The sequence below is a fragment of the Mus pahari genome, chromosome 1 (genome assembly GCF_900095145.1).
Source record: "Mus pahari chromosome 1, PAHARI_EIJ_v1.1, whole genome shotgun sequence".
NCBI classification, from domain to species: domain Eukaryota; kingdom Metazoa; phylum Chordata; class Mammalia; order Rodentia; family Muridae; genus Mus; species Mus pahari.
This window is the reverse complement of record NC_034590.1, coordinates 164264409-164279579: the sequence shown is the minus strand read 5'-3', so window position 1 is coordinate 164279579 and position 15171 is coordinate 164264409.

Sequence of the window (15171 nt, the reverse complement as noted above, 5' to 3'; positions counted from 1 at the left end):
TATAGACCAGGCTGGCCTCGAACTGCTCACAGAGATCTGCCTGTCTCTGCCTCCAAAGTGCTGGGATTAAAAGCATGTACCACCACACAGGTATTTCAGGTTCTTGCTTCAGCTGTTTCTTCTGCAATTTAACAACCTTTCCCTTGCACCAGTCTTAAACAAATAATCACTTCCTAAACATCTGCTAGTGTTCCCCTTCCCTTTCAGTCCATAGGCTACTTTTGTTTGTGCAATTGAAACAGGTCTGTTGGGAACTTGAACTTGAGCTTAGTGAAGTTATGTGTGTGTATGCATTGGCCAAGGACAAACCATGAGTAGTGGAGGTGCTGGTCCATTTCTTTCTTGGGGCATTAGAGGATTTTAAGTTTTCCTGCAAATACATAATGCCCTCCTGAAATAAAAGTTAGTTTGAGCGGAAGCTAAAATATCCCTTGAGGGAAAAGATGTCAAAGTTTCTGGAGAGGGATTTTGTAAGTGTGGGAGTGTGATAGTCCAGAACTATGGATCTCAGTTGGTTGAAATGTCATGGAAAATGTCCTTAGGAGTGAAACCTCAAGATGGTTGCTCTGGAATTTGTCCATAACTCCTGATCATCCAAACAGGGCTTTTTTGACCTAGTAAACCCACGTAAAAGGAGCCATGATACAGAAATCCAAACACGTGTGTCTTGGTTTGGGTTTTATTGCTGTGAAGAGACACCATGACTACTGCAACAATAAAATGGAAAGCATTTGATTTGGGGCTGACTTACAGTTCCAGAGGTTTAGTCCATTATTGTCATGACAGGAATCATAGGCAGACAAGGTGCTGGAGGAGCCGAGAGTCCTACATCTTGATCCGAAGGGAGCAGGAGACTGTGCCACACTGGGCATAGCTTGAGTACAGGAGAGCTCAAGCCCACCCCCCAGTGACACACTTCCTCCAACAAGGCCACACCTAGTCCAACAAAGCCATTCCTAGTAGTGCCTCTGCCCGAGGGCCAAGCATTCAGAAACACACGTCTATGGAGGCCATACCTATTCAAACCACCACAATGATGGTTTTCACAAAACAGTCACGAGGCTGTTTGTTGCCTTGTGGTTTCCAAGAGCAAAGTAAAGAAATAATATGAAGCTTTCAGTCAGAGGACGGTAAACAGCAACTATGATGGACTCCCCAAAGGGGACTCCACATACTAGCACTAAAGCATGGTGTTGCTCTGTGTAGTGTCCATGACATATTGGCAAGGTAAAAAGGAAATGGGACAGGAAGATTCTGCATTTGTACTCTGACTGAATCTGCTTGCTTGTGTGGGGTTACATGCACAAATGGATCCAGATGTATGGGGAATGCATTTACAAAAGCTTTGAAAACTAAGTAATCTGGAGAGTGATGGTAATGGTAATTTTCTTCCCTTTTTAAGTTTTTTGGTTTGGTTTGGTTTTTGTTTTTTTAAACAGGGTCCCTCTACCTAATCCTGGCTGTCCTGGAACTTGCTGTGTAGATCAGGCTAGCCTTGAACTCACAGAACTCCACCTGCCCCTGTTTCCCAAGTGCTGGTATTAAAGGCAAGTACCACCATGTCTGGCTTCCCTTTTCCACCCCTACTTTAAATATTTATATATTTAAATACGTTTAAATGTAAATAGTCTTTGTATAAATTTTTAAATTGATAACATGAGAATAACTAAATTCAGAAATATGTTTAAACATTTGGTTATCTTATCCTCTCTTAATTGTTAGGAGAATTGGGCTGGAGAGATGGCTCAGCAGTTAAGAGCACTGACTGCTCTTCCAGAGGTCCTGAGTTCAATTCCCAGCAACCACATGGTGGCTCACAACCATCCATAACAAGATCCGGCTCCCTCTTCTGGAGTGTCTGAAGACAGCTACAATGTACTTTCATATAATAATAAATAAATAAATCTTTAAAAAAATTGTTAGGAGGATTTCCTTGAAGGATACCTTTAATTTTCCCCACATTTAATTAATTAATTGACTGAGGGGTGCGTGCTTGTGCTGCAACTTGAGCTTGGAGTTCAGAGAACATCTTGCTGCTGGAGTTGGATCTCTCTCTCCACCATGTGGATTCCAGAGACAGAACTCGGGTCACCAAGCTGAGCCATCTTACTGGCCTGAGAAAACCTTTTTTTAAAGGTTTCTTATTCCTTTGAATAAGAAGAATCTCAGATCTGAAAAACAGTCTGGTTTAGCCTTCTGTCAAAACAGCCCACTATCCAAGCCTGTGGGAGAGGAGATTTATCTGGAATTCCTGAGCCCCAGGGCTCCTTCCTACCTTTGCACTGCTCCCTCTGCATCTCAAATAAAATAAAATGTCAAGACTGGAGGACGACTCTTATGAGTGTTGTCCTTGCAGGAGGAAAGATTGGGCATCAGATAATTTCCCACAAACAGCCTGTATGCACCTGAGGCCAAGCACTGGCTCCTCTGTGGCCCAGGAGTTACCCATTTCAGCCTGACACTGTGGACATATGTCATCTAACATGATGCTTGTTTGGCTGGTTAAAGAGCAGTAGATAATGAGTACCTGGGTATTATAACCTTTTTCAAAGGGGAAAACTGCCTTACACAAAGAAACATCCTTCAATGACCACACCGGGTCACTAACTCCAGTCACCTGCTTCTTGAAATTTGTTTTGTTAGTTGTAGAATACAGTTTGTTAGATTCACTCATTTGTTCCTTCGTGTGTACATTAATTGCTTCCTTCGTTCAACTGTTAGCAGTAAGGCATGGGAGTTAGCAGTCTGTTAAAGGTTAAGGAATCAGAAATGTGTGTGGTTGAATTTCTAGGCAAACATTTACTGTCTACAAGATCTTGTCAAGTTAGGCCGGGCGGCGGTGGCGCACGCCTTTAATCCCAGCACTCGGGAGGCAGAGGCAGGCGGATTTCTGAGTTCGAGGCCAGCCTGGTCTACAAAGTGAGTTCCAGGATAGCCAGAGCTATACAGAGAAACCCTGTCTCGAAAAACCAAAAAAAAAAAAAAAAAAAAAGATCTTGTCAAGTTACATAACCTACCCAAGTCTCTGAAACCTCATCAACTGCTGACGGTGTTCAGCAATTTGTAAAGAAGATTTAAGACAGTGTTTAAGTTTGCTATTTAAAGTAGTTAGGTTACTTTGCCCCAGCACTTGGAAGACAGAGGCAGGCAGACATTTATGAGTTCAAGGCCAGCCAGAGATGGTGAGAGCCTGTCTAAAACAAACATTAAGCATGCAAACAAACAAGCAAGCAAGCGAGCGAGCCAACAAACTTGCTGGCCTTTAACTCAGTACTTGGGAGGCAGAGGTAAGAGAAATCTGAGTTCCAGGTCAGCTTGGTCTACATAGAGAGTTGCAGGAAAGCCAGAACTATGTAGAGAGATCCTGTCCTTCATAAAGATCTCACAGTATTTGGCACATATGACAAGTTCAATAAAACTATTGTCATTTATGAGTTTATCACTTAAAAATATTTATGTAGTGAGTGAGGCTCAGTAACTGAAGCACTTGCTGCATAAGCATGAAGACCTGAGTTGGAGCCCCAGCACCCAAGTACAAAAGCCAGGCCTGGTCAGATGCCTGCCTGTAATCTCAGTGCTAGAGTGGTCTAAGAGGGACTCACTGGCCAGCCTGCTTGGCAAGCTTGAGGCCAGTGAGTAAAGGCTGGATAGTACCTGAGGAACAACACTGAAGGCTGAATTTTGGACTCCATGTGTGTGCATATGTATGTACATGTGCATCGTGTACTCAAGAATAAGTGCATGCACATGCGCACGTGCGTGTACACACACACACACACACACACACAGTTTTTGAGCCCATACATATGAACTGTTGGGGATCGTATATCAAATTTTATGCCAAATTCTGAATTTTAGTATTGTGATAGTTTGAATAAGAATGGCCCCCATAGGCTCATATATTTGAAAACTTGGTCCCCAGTTGGTGGAACTATTTGGGAAGGATTAGAAGGCGTGGCCTGTTGGAGAAGGTGTATCATTAGGGGTGGGCTTTAAGGTTTCAAAAGACTCCTGTGACTCCCAGCCCCTCCTCCTGCCTCCCTCCTGTTGTGGATCAACAGCTCTCAGCTGTTCTTTCACAGTCGTGTCTTAGACTCTAACCATTTGAAACCATAAGCAAAATTAAACTTTTTCTTGTACGAGTTGCCCTGGTCATGACATTTTATCATAGCAACAGAAAAATAAGTAAGATAGATTGTTTAGGCTAGATTCCTGCTTTTAAGAAGCTTAAATGTAGATCAAATTTCTCAATGTATTAGAACTACGGGACTTCTTGAACTTGGATGAAAGAGAGAGGAAATGATTATTTTTCAGTAACCTCTGTCTAGGGAGGAATATGCCTAGAATCCCAGCACTTTGAAGGCTAATGAAGGAGAAGGATGAACTGAGGCCAGCCTGTGTTATATAGAAAGACCCTAGGGGGTGGGTGGGTGGGGTGGGGGTGAGGTGGGGACTCTGAATGTAATCCTAGCACTCAAGAGACCAAGGAAGGTCTCTTGACCTTGATGAGTTTGAGGCCATCCTTAGCTATGCAGTAACAGCCTGTCTCAAAAACTAAAACAACCAAAACCACAATGATGCAAACAAAGAAAGCAACAAGATAAAACCCTCCATAGTTAAAATGTAACCTTCCATCAATTATGATTGTATTCAATACATCACAAAAGTGTTCCAGTATCTATGACTCCATAACTGATTGGAATCATAAATACTTTCCTAGCAAGTTGTAGCTTGGCTGGAATTTTGAAATTTCACTTCTGCACATTATTATTTTGAAATACACATTTATTTTTAGACCCACTGCTATGCCTAGGAATTTGATTCATAGAGAAGTTCAGACACAGCAGTATCTCAAATCTTGCCTTTTATTTTGAAAACTAAATTTAAGACCTTGATGACACAGTGCACATTATTTTAGGCATCCAGAGATTCTCTGGAATAAGTCTGGACATGTGCTACATGCATGTGGTCATTCATAACAGCCCTATTCACCAAGGCAGAAGCAGAAAACAAGGGGAATGAAGAGATCAGCAGAGCTGGGTTGATACAATGAAACATCACTCAGAGATGAGACTGAATAGACAATCGCTACATTCAGAAACCTGGGTGAATCTCAACCCTAAGCTTGAACAAAGAAACTAGACTCAGAAGGGAACACACTACAGAACCCAGCTGATAACATGTTTAAGAGCAGACCTTTAAAAATCATTCCTGGGGCTAAAAACCAAGGTGCCTTCCTTTTCAAAACAAGTTTATTTACTTACCTGAATGTATGAGAATGTGCCACGTGTATGACTAGTGCTTAGAAAGGTCTGAAGAGGGGTTCAGATCCCCTATAACTGGAACTAGAGAGGTTATGGGCTGCCATGTGGGCGCTGGGAACTGAACCCAGGTTCAGCCAGTGTGTTATACAATAGATTGGTTTACAAGGCTTTGTGTCTTATTTAATATCTATTCTTCTTTTTTTAATTCATTTACTTATTTTTGGTAGGCATCTTCTCTCAACTTGTGTAAGCAAACAAAGCATGGTTTGTTGTATTTAGTTATGGATTGTTGCCATGCAAGTCTGAAGAGGGCGAGGGGCATGTCCAATCTACATGTCAGGAAAACCGGTCTCAAAGCTTTAAGGAGTGTGGAGTGGAAAGAGAGACTCAGGAAGAGAGAAATCATCTATGTGGAAGAACATGAGGGCTTGGATACATAAGAGGTGGACAAATCAGTTCTAGAGAAGCAACTCAAAACATATGTTCAGTCTTCAGCATCTTTCTAACACAAAGAGCTGTGTGAACTCACTGACTCCAGGCTATGTGACTGACCAAGATTTAAATGAAACAAAGTTCCAAACCTCTAAGAGTCTATTGTCATAGACAGAGCGGGTGGAACAGGCCAAGAAGCTAGTACAATATGGATAAATGAAGTTTCCCCCCTGGGACCGTGGTGGCCTCAAACGTTATTGGAAAGGTTTTGCAGTTATTTTTTTCCCAAGAATTTCTTGAGTAGTAGAGTTTCAATAAGAAATTTAGGGCAGCAAAAAGTGAGATAAAACTCAGATGGAGAAGACAGTAGGGGACAGGGAGAATTTTAGCAGAAAGTTAGGAAGAAAGAGGAAGTGAGATGGGTGTATAACATGCCCACGTGAAAGCAGAAGTGAGAGTTCAGATCAAGTTTAATCTCATTTCTCAGATGAAAATATTAACATCTCTGAAACTGCTCCAGAGCAAAGGACAGCCATGGGACTAAAAGTGGCACATCTTCTTGGCACATCCGTTTCCCCCTGGGAGGAGCAGGGAGAGAGATGCCATTTATCTGAAAGCAATTGATGTGGTCGGGAGTAGAATGCCAACTGTATGCGAAGCCTCAAGAGTATACACAAGACATCAGTTCATTTCCAGCCAAATGCTTCGGTCTTCTGCTCCAGTGTCTCCCTTACACAGGGAAAGGAGAGGTACAGTGTAATGAATTCCCTCTCCATCACTCCTATGCTGCCAGACCACCACGCTCTTTTTACACTGTGTGCTGTTACTGTTTCAACACCACGTCCTTGGGAATGACCTTAGACTAGAATCTGTGGAGTCCTCTCCTGTTCAGTACTGAAAACTCTGAAACAGACAATGTGCATCTTTTAAAAAAAGTCAGAGAAACAGAGCCCCTTCAGCTATTGTTAAACCCTGCAGATTAGAGCTCTATAAATATTTGTTGACCTGGAATGTTATCTTTGCCAAATCTTTGCAAAAACTAAAATAGAAGTTAGAGAACCGGATATGAATGAGAAAAAAAAAAAAAAGGGATGAGTGTGTGTGAACTGTTGCTTTGTTTGATCCATGGACAACTGTGAGGCAGACTAAATTATATCCATTTTCATAGTGGAGGAAACTAAGGTTGCCACTTTTTTTTTTTTTTTTTTTTTTTGAGATAGGGTCTCACCAGAAGGTTTCATTCTGAAGCCCTTCTTGGCCTGGAACTCACTCTGTAGACCAGGCTGGCTTCAAACTCAGAAATCCACCTGCCTCTGCTGCCTGACTGCTGGGATTAAGGCGTGTGCCATCATGCCTGGCCTCAAAATAACATTTTTGAAATAACACAATTATTAATTGTCAGAGTCCAGTTGTAGCCCCATCCTTGTTGGCTACAAAGGTCCGTGGAAAATATCCGAGGACATTGAAAATGCATATTTTGGGCTAGAAAGATGGATGGCTCAGTGGCTAAGAACACTGGCTGCTCTTCTAGTAGACCTGGGTGATTCCCAACACCTACATGGCAGTTCACAACTGTTCTGTCACTCCACTTTCAGGGGATCTGGCACCCCCATACAGACATACGTGTCAACAAAACCACCAATGTACCTAAAATAAGAAACATAAATAAAATCAATTAAAAATGGAATGACCTGATAGTTCTAGGAGTTTTTAATCTTATAGACACATTCAAATAAATACTCAGAAATACAAATATAGGGACATCAATTTTAGTGCTGATTGCTACAGTAGTAAACTGAACTCTGTGTAAACATTCCTTGTAAACTGCTTAAATAAAATAGAAACCTTGACAAAGAAAGACACACACACACACACACACACACACACACACACACACACACTCACCCCTAATATAGAAAGCTACCCAGGATATATTGTGAATTGGAGAAAAGAAAGATATAGAACAATGTGTATTCTTAAATTAAATTTGTCTTTGAAAAACTCTATGTAAATCATATGCAGGATTATCTCTGTACCAAAACTTCTAGAGAGTCAGGCAGGCTGGCTCATGCCCGTGTCCTAGGGCTTTGGGAGTGCGGTGGTTTGAGAGAGAATGGTCATTCTAGACTCATGTGCTTGATAGAGTCATTTGGGAAAGACTAAGAGGCGTGGCTTCGCTGGAGGTTACTGGGGGTGGGGTTTGGGGTTTCAATGCCATTCCTGACAGGCCTCTGCCTTAGTCACTATTCTACTGTTGTGAAGAGACACCATGACCAGTGTGACTATTATAAGTGAAAGCATTTAACTGGGGGCTTGCTTACAGCGTCAAAGGTTTTGTCCATTATCCTGACAGAAATCATGGTGGCATGAATGCCGTCTCTGATTCATTAGCTGAGAGCTATATCCTAATCTTTAGGTTGAGAAAGAGACTCTAGGCTTGGCATAGGCTTTTGAAACCTCAAAGTCTACGTCCTCTGACACACTTCTTCCAAACAAGGCCATTTTTCCTAAATCCTTCTAATCTTTTCAAATAGTGCTTCGCCCTGGTGACTAAGCATTCAAATACATGGGTCTATGGAGATCATTTTTTCAAACAATTTTGGGCCAGGTGCTTTCTAACTATCTGTCTCTGTCTCTGTCTCTCTGTCTTTGTGTCTCTCTGTCTCTGTCTCTGTCTCTCTCTCTCTCTCTCTCTCTCTGCCTTGTGCTTACGGATCAGATGTAAGTCTCAACTACTGCTCCAGTACTATACCTATTTGTTTCAGCCATGCTCGCTGCTGTGGTGGTCATGGGCTGTATAACCTCTGAAACTGTAAGCAAGTCCTGATTCTTTTCTAAGTTGCACTGGTCATGGAGTATTTTCACAGCAATAGAAAAATAACTAAGTCAGGGAGGCTGAGGCAGAAGGATCATCACAAGTTTGAAGCTAGCCTGGATAGAATACTAGGCCAGCTTGGACTACAGAATGGGATACTATTAAAAAACAAAACAAAACAAAATACAAACAAACAAAACCACACACACACACACACACACACACACACACAATTTGAAGCCTACTTTCAGACAATTCATAAAGTAAATATGTGAAAAGAAAGAGATCTTTTTCTTTGCTTTCTGAATCAGAGGCACCTCCCCAGGACTGAGCTGGTAAAAGTGGAATCTAGTTTTCCAGAAGTTGTGTTTTGTTGTTATTGAAATCTGGAACATGATGGCAGGCCTCTGTACTTGAGGGTGATTTCTTTTCCTTCTGATTATGTCTCCAAAATTCTGTGATTACAGATGTGTACTGCCATGCCTGGATTATTCACATGTGTGTGTTTGCAGATATACATGCCTGTGCACAGAAGTATGGAGGTCTTAAGTGTTTTCCTCTTTTCTTCCTCTCTCCCTCCCTCCCTTCCTTCCTTTCTTTTTTTTTTTTTTTTTTTTTTTTTTTTGAGACAGGGTCTCTCACTGATTAGCTAGACTGGCTGGTTTGAGAGTACCTGAGGTGCTCCTGCCTCTGTCTCTGAAGGCGGGGCTACAAGTGGACTTCACAAAGTCCAACCTTTTTTGCATAGGTGCTGGGGATCTTACCTCAGGTATTCATGCTTGCACAGAAAGTGCTTCTCCCACCGAGCTACCTCCATGGTCCCCACCAAAATACATTTTAAAATAGTAGATATTTATTACTTTGTAACAAAGGCAGACATATTGATTTAATTACATAAAATAAAGTCCAGGCATATCGTGATACATTATGATGCATTTGATGAGAACTGTAAGGGACAGGGAAAGTGTGAAGCAAAGAAATGGGGAGGGGGAGGGGAGAGCAAGAGCCAGGCATTGTGGCATCCTGCCTGCAATCTCAGCACTTAGGTGGTTGAGGCAGGAGGATCAGAAGTTCAAGACCATCTTTCTTGGTTCTTTGTCTCCTCACCACACAGACTCAAAGTAGGGCAAGAGGCAAGAGGAGCAAGAAAAGGGTGAGGGGTGGTATGAATGAAAGTCTTAGGTTTTGTTTGGTTTGGGACTTGAACAATAGAAATGTACGGGTCTTGTGGTTCTGAAGACTTCAATTCCAAGATGTCAGCAGGCCTTGTTTTCTTCTCTGGACTATGAGAAGAGTATGTTCTGTTCTTCCCCCACGGACTCCTGAGAACCTGTAGGTAAATCTTTGGTGTTTCCTGCTCTGTGGATCTCTGACTTTGTGTCACATGATACCCTTCTGATGTAGTTAAATCTAAATACCACTTTTTATAAGGACATGAGTCATACTGAATTGGAGACTGTCTGTTACCATCTGACCTACTTTTAATTAATTATATTTGCAACGTCTCTGTTTCCAAAAGGTCACATACTAAAACAGGGGTCAGAAGTTCTACATAGGAATCTCATATAAATAATCTCATAAAAATTCTTTTGTGAACTATGTCCCAACAAGGTCTTTAATGTCAAGAATTTTGGTTGATTCATTTGGAGACAATAAAAAAAAATTGTAAACTCAATAGACTAATTTCTGGCCTTGGTTAAACTCATAACTTATACAAAGGAATTCTGGTAATATTTTAAAATATGTATATAAATTATATAATTACATAATATTTATATAAAATTAATAATATTTGAAGGACTCATGCAGCTATCTTTTCATTTTTTTCCCTTTATTTTATGTGTATGGGTGTTTTACCTGCACATATGTCTGTGTTCCATGTGTCAGATCCCCTAGGACTAGAGTTACAGATGGTTGTCAGCATTAAACCTGGGTCCTCTGGAAGAACAGCCTGTGCTATTACTCACTGAACCATCTCTTCAGCTTCTAGAACAGCCATCTTTATCTGGTAGTAGGTCAACATGGCCCCAGGGGAACCAGACTGGCCTCGAACTCACAGAGATTCCCTGTCTCTCCCTCCCGAGTGCTGGAATTAAAGGTATACGCTGTCATGACCATCATCATCACCACCACCTGTCTTACTTGGTGACTTTAAGTTCATGCTTATAGCAGACTTCATGTCCTGAGGTGAGACTATGGCTAGTGATGAGACTAAGGGTGCATGTTAATCAAAGGAAAGCAAGGTGCAGAGCTGTGTCCTCTTAGATTACATATAAATCACTTAAAAGAGCCATATCGGCTGGCCATCGTTCTGTGGTAGAGTGTTTGCCTAGCATATATGAGGCCCTGGGTTAAATTCTTAATACTGCACAAATAATAAATTAAATTAATTGCACCTGTGCACCATATAGGACTTAGTGTCTATGTATCGCTTTGTCTCTGTCCCTTGTTCTTATTTCTTAAAGATTAAATAATAATTTCCACTGGGCATAGTGGCACATGCCTTTAATCTCAGGACTTGGGAGGCAGAGGCAGGAAGATCTCTGTGAGCTTGAGGCTAACCTGGTCTACATAGCGAGTTGCAGGACAGCCGGAGTTGCAGGACAGCCGAAGCTAATGGTGAGATGCTGCCTTGAAACAACAACAACAACAACAACAACAACAACAACAACAACAAGAAGCAGTTGTGTTGGAGAGATGGATCAGAGGCTAAGAGCATATGATGCGCATTCATGAGGACAGAGGATCAGATCCCAGGCACTAAACAACAAGCTAGGCATCCCCCAAATGCCTGTTACTCCGGGTATAAGGGATCTGACACCCTTTACTGGACTCTATGTGCACACAAGCACACACACACACACACACACACACACACACACAGACACATAAATGAAACAAATCTTTTCTAAAAACTACCTATGATAATGTATACATACTATAAACTCTGTTACCATACATCTTTCTAGATATGTAATTCAGTATTATCAATTACATTCATGCTTTTCTTCTAATGAAATCAGAACTTCACACATTTTAAACAGTTCTCCATTTCCACCTCTCCCATCCCTTGCTGACACTCATTCTGACTTCTGCTTCTATTAATCTGACTACTTGAATCATCTCATTAAGTGGAACCATCCAGCATTTGTCTTTTTGTTTGAGACTTAGTTTACTTAGCTTAATATCTTTGAGGTTCATTCTACTTGAGACTGTACGTTTCATTATGTGTATTTTTTTTTCTATATTTGCTACACTCACATTTGTTATTTTTTTGTTTGACATGTATGAGTGTTCGCCTGCATACATGTGTGTGCACCACCTGAGTACCTATTGCCAGCAAATGCCAGAAGATGGTGTCAGATCCCCTGGAACAGGAGTGACTGATGACTGAGAGCTGACACGTGGTGCTGGAAGTCAGGTTCTCTGCTAGTGTTCTTAGGTGCCGAGCCATCCTTCTGGATTCCATCCGCTACACTTTTGTTGACATAGTCATTCAATGAAACTGTATTAGGTTTCTTCTACCTCTTGGCTGTAGCAAAGAATACTGTTAATGAGCATGTGTACGCCAATACAAAACCGTGCTTTCAACTCATTTAGTTCAGTCCCCAGAATTGCTGAATCATAGGGTAGTTTTTGTATGGTTTCAACCTTTTGAAGCTCCGCTGACCTCTTCCAGGGATTTTCAATTGTGCTATTATGTTCAGTTAGGAAGACAGAAGGCAAGGTACCCAGTCCATAAATCTCACAATCCCCAGGGAAGTGACCTTGCTGTTGGTGTAATCAAGGGGCTTAACGGACTGTACAACACCCAGAGCAAGTGTAGGAACAGGTTTCAGGCAGTTTTCCTGAGCAGAGGAGTAAGACAAGCAATTACTGGCTAAACTACATACAAAGGAACTAAGTATTTCCTACTGGGAAGTATTTATCTGTTTAGAGTTTTGAGTTGTGGGGAGTGTCCTGGTTAGCAAACAGCGGCCAGTTCCAGGAGAACTTGGAAGAATCGCCATGGTGATGGGGAGTGACCCATTTTCAAAGTGTAAGGCCTATTGTGAGTGGAACTTTAAAAGATTCTTCCAGCAGAGCCTGGCTTTCATTTTTGTCTCGGACATCAGATATGAAATAAAACAGCATTGTTGTCGTATCTGCACCCCTCCCTAAGATGCCTGGTGTGCCAGGGAGGACCCTACTTTGCCTTCAGAATCCACTCTTGGCTTGCCACCTTCCTAGCTGTGTAATTGAAGAGGCACTTAACCCGTTCAGGCTCAGAGGAGACTCAGAGTCCCCAAGGTTTCTTCATTTTTGGGTGACTTTTCTATGATTATTTTGACCACTTTTCCTTTAGCGTTCATTTTCTCTGAAACTTGGCTATCCAGCAAGCTCACCTAATAGGGCCCACTGGAGAACTGACCAAAAGATGCCAATGGGCAAACGCATTAGCAAGATTACATGCCCACGGAGCTCCTTCCACTGCTCAGCTTACCTGCCTTCAGACACACCAGAAGGGGGCATCAGATCTTATTACGGATGGTTGTGAGCCACCATGTGGTTGCTGGGATTTGAACTCAGGACCTTTGGAAGAGCAGTCAGTTCTCTTAATGGCTGAGCCATCTCTCCAGCCCCTCTCCATTTATTTTTACTTCATCATTTTTTTCTCCTTTACCTCTCATCCCATTTCCAGTGGTTCCAGTAGATGGTATAAATAACCCACCGTGTTGTATTCTAATGACAACCCAATGATAATGTTGAATTTCAATTTTGACATACAGGGAAACTGAGGCTTAGAAAGGGTAGAATTCAGACCCAATTAGATATAGGATCCAGACTCTGAAATAGGATGCCCTCCTTAAGAAAACCTATCCGTGAGTCTTGGTGACACTGACCTGCAATCCTCAATGTTCAGGGGGTTGAGGTAGGAGGATCGCAGGTTCCAGGTCAGCCTAGGGAACTTAGTGAGACATTGTCTCAAAATAAAAAGTAAAAAGAGGGCTAACAGATTGGTGGGATGGCTCAGTGGGCAAGAGCACTGGCTGCTCTTCCAGAGGTTCTGAGTTCAATTCCCAGCAACCACATGGTGGCTCACAGCCATCTCTAAAGCGATCTGATGTCCTTTTCGGACATGTAGGTAGGTATACAGACAGAGCACTCCTACATTAAAAAATAAAATAAATAAAAAATAAATCAGAAGAAGAAGAGGGCTAAGGCTAGAACTCAGTGATAGTAGGGGTCTTGATTAGCGTGAGAAGGGCCCTGAAGTTCAATCCCTGATGCTGAAAAAAAAAGTTTTTAAAGATACAACTGGTCTATAAGATCTTCTGATTTGTCTATAAAACACCTCCCTTAACTCTCCAAGAAAATGTTAACACAGCTATTTCTGACGCCCTTCCCTCTGTTTGTTTATCCTTCGCAGGACTTGAATCCATTTTGAAAAACTAGGATCTTTGGGTTTTCCTCTCCTCTGCTACATTTCCCCTGCCCAACAGAGCTGTAATGGTCAGCTTTTGCCTTGACGCTACCGCTCGTCGGTGACATAACTGGAGTGACATTAAACGGTGTTTCCTCTCCGCGGACAGAACACCTTTCTGTTCACATTTGTTCTTTCAGCCTCTCATTTACAAGCGGAAGACTGACAGTGGACAGAGTGTGCTCCTGACATTGCATTTCTGCCCTGGATTCTAGTGCAGGGACTTAGAGTGCTGTAGTCTGGGCCTGAGTTAAAGGACATCCATACAAACTGACAGCTGGCTAACATTACTGCTGCTCCTGGTGTCTCAGCACAAATCTAATGGGAACAGGACCTTGTTAGTGCTGGCTGTATATTTTTGTGAATCCTGGTGGGAGGGACAAGTAATTCTTTAGCAAGATGCAGATAGAAGAGGCTAAGTGTTTGATCATCTAAGAAGGTTCTTTCCAAGAACCCAGATGTCCCTCAACAGAAGAATGGATACAGAAAATGTGGTACATTTACACAATGGAGTACTACTCAGCTATTAAAAACAATGAATTTATGAAATTCTTAGGCAAATGGATGCATCTGGAGGATATCATCCTGAGTGAGGTAACCCAATCACAAAAGAACACACATGATATGCACTCACTGATAAGTGGATACTAGCCCAGAAACTTAGAATACCCAAGATACAATCTCCAAAACACAAGAAAATCAAGAAGAAGGAAAACCAAAGTGTGGATACTTCATTCCTTCTTAGAATGGGGAACAAAATACCCATGGAAGGAGTTACAGAGACAAAGTTCGAAGCAGAGCCTGAGGACCGACCATCCAGAGACTGCCTTACTTGGGGATCCACCCCATAAACAACCACCAAACCCAGTCACTATACAGGTGCCAACAAGAGCCTGCTGACAGGAGCCTGATATAGCTGTCTCCTGCGAGGCTCTGCCATTGCCTGGCAAATACAGAAGTGGATGCTCACAGTTATCCATTGAACGGAGCACAAGGTCCCCATTGAAGGAGCCAGAGAAATACCCAGAGAGCTGAAGGGGTCTGAACCCCCATAGGAGGAACATCAATATAAACTAGTACCCCCAAGCTCCTTGGATCTATACCACCAATCAAAGAAAACACATGGTGGAACTTGTGGCTCTAGCTGAATATGTAGCAAAGGATGACCTAGTCGGTCATCAATGGGAGGAGAGGCC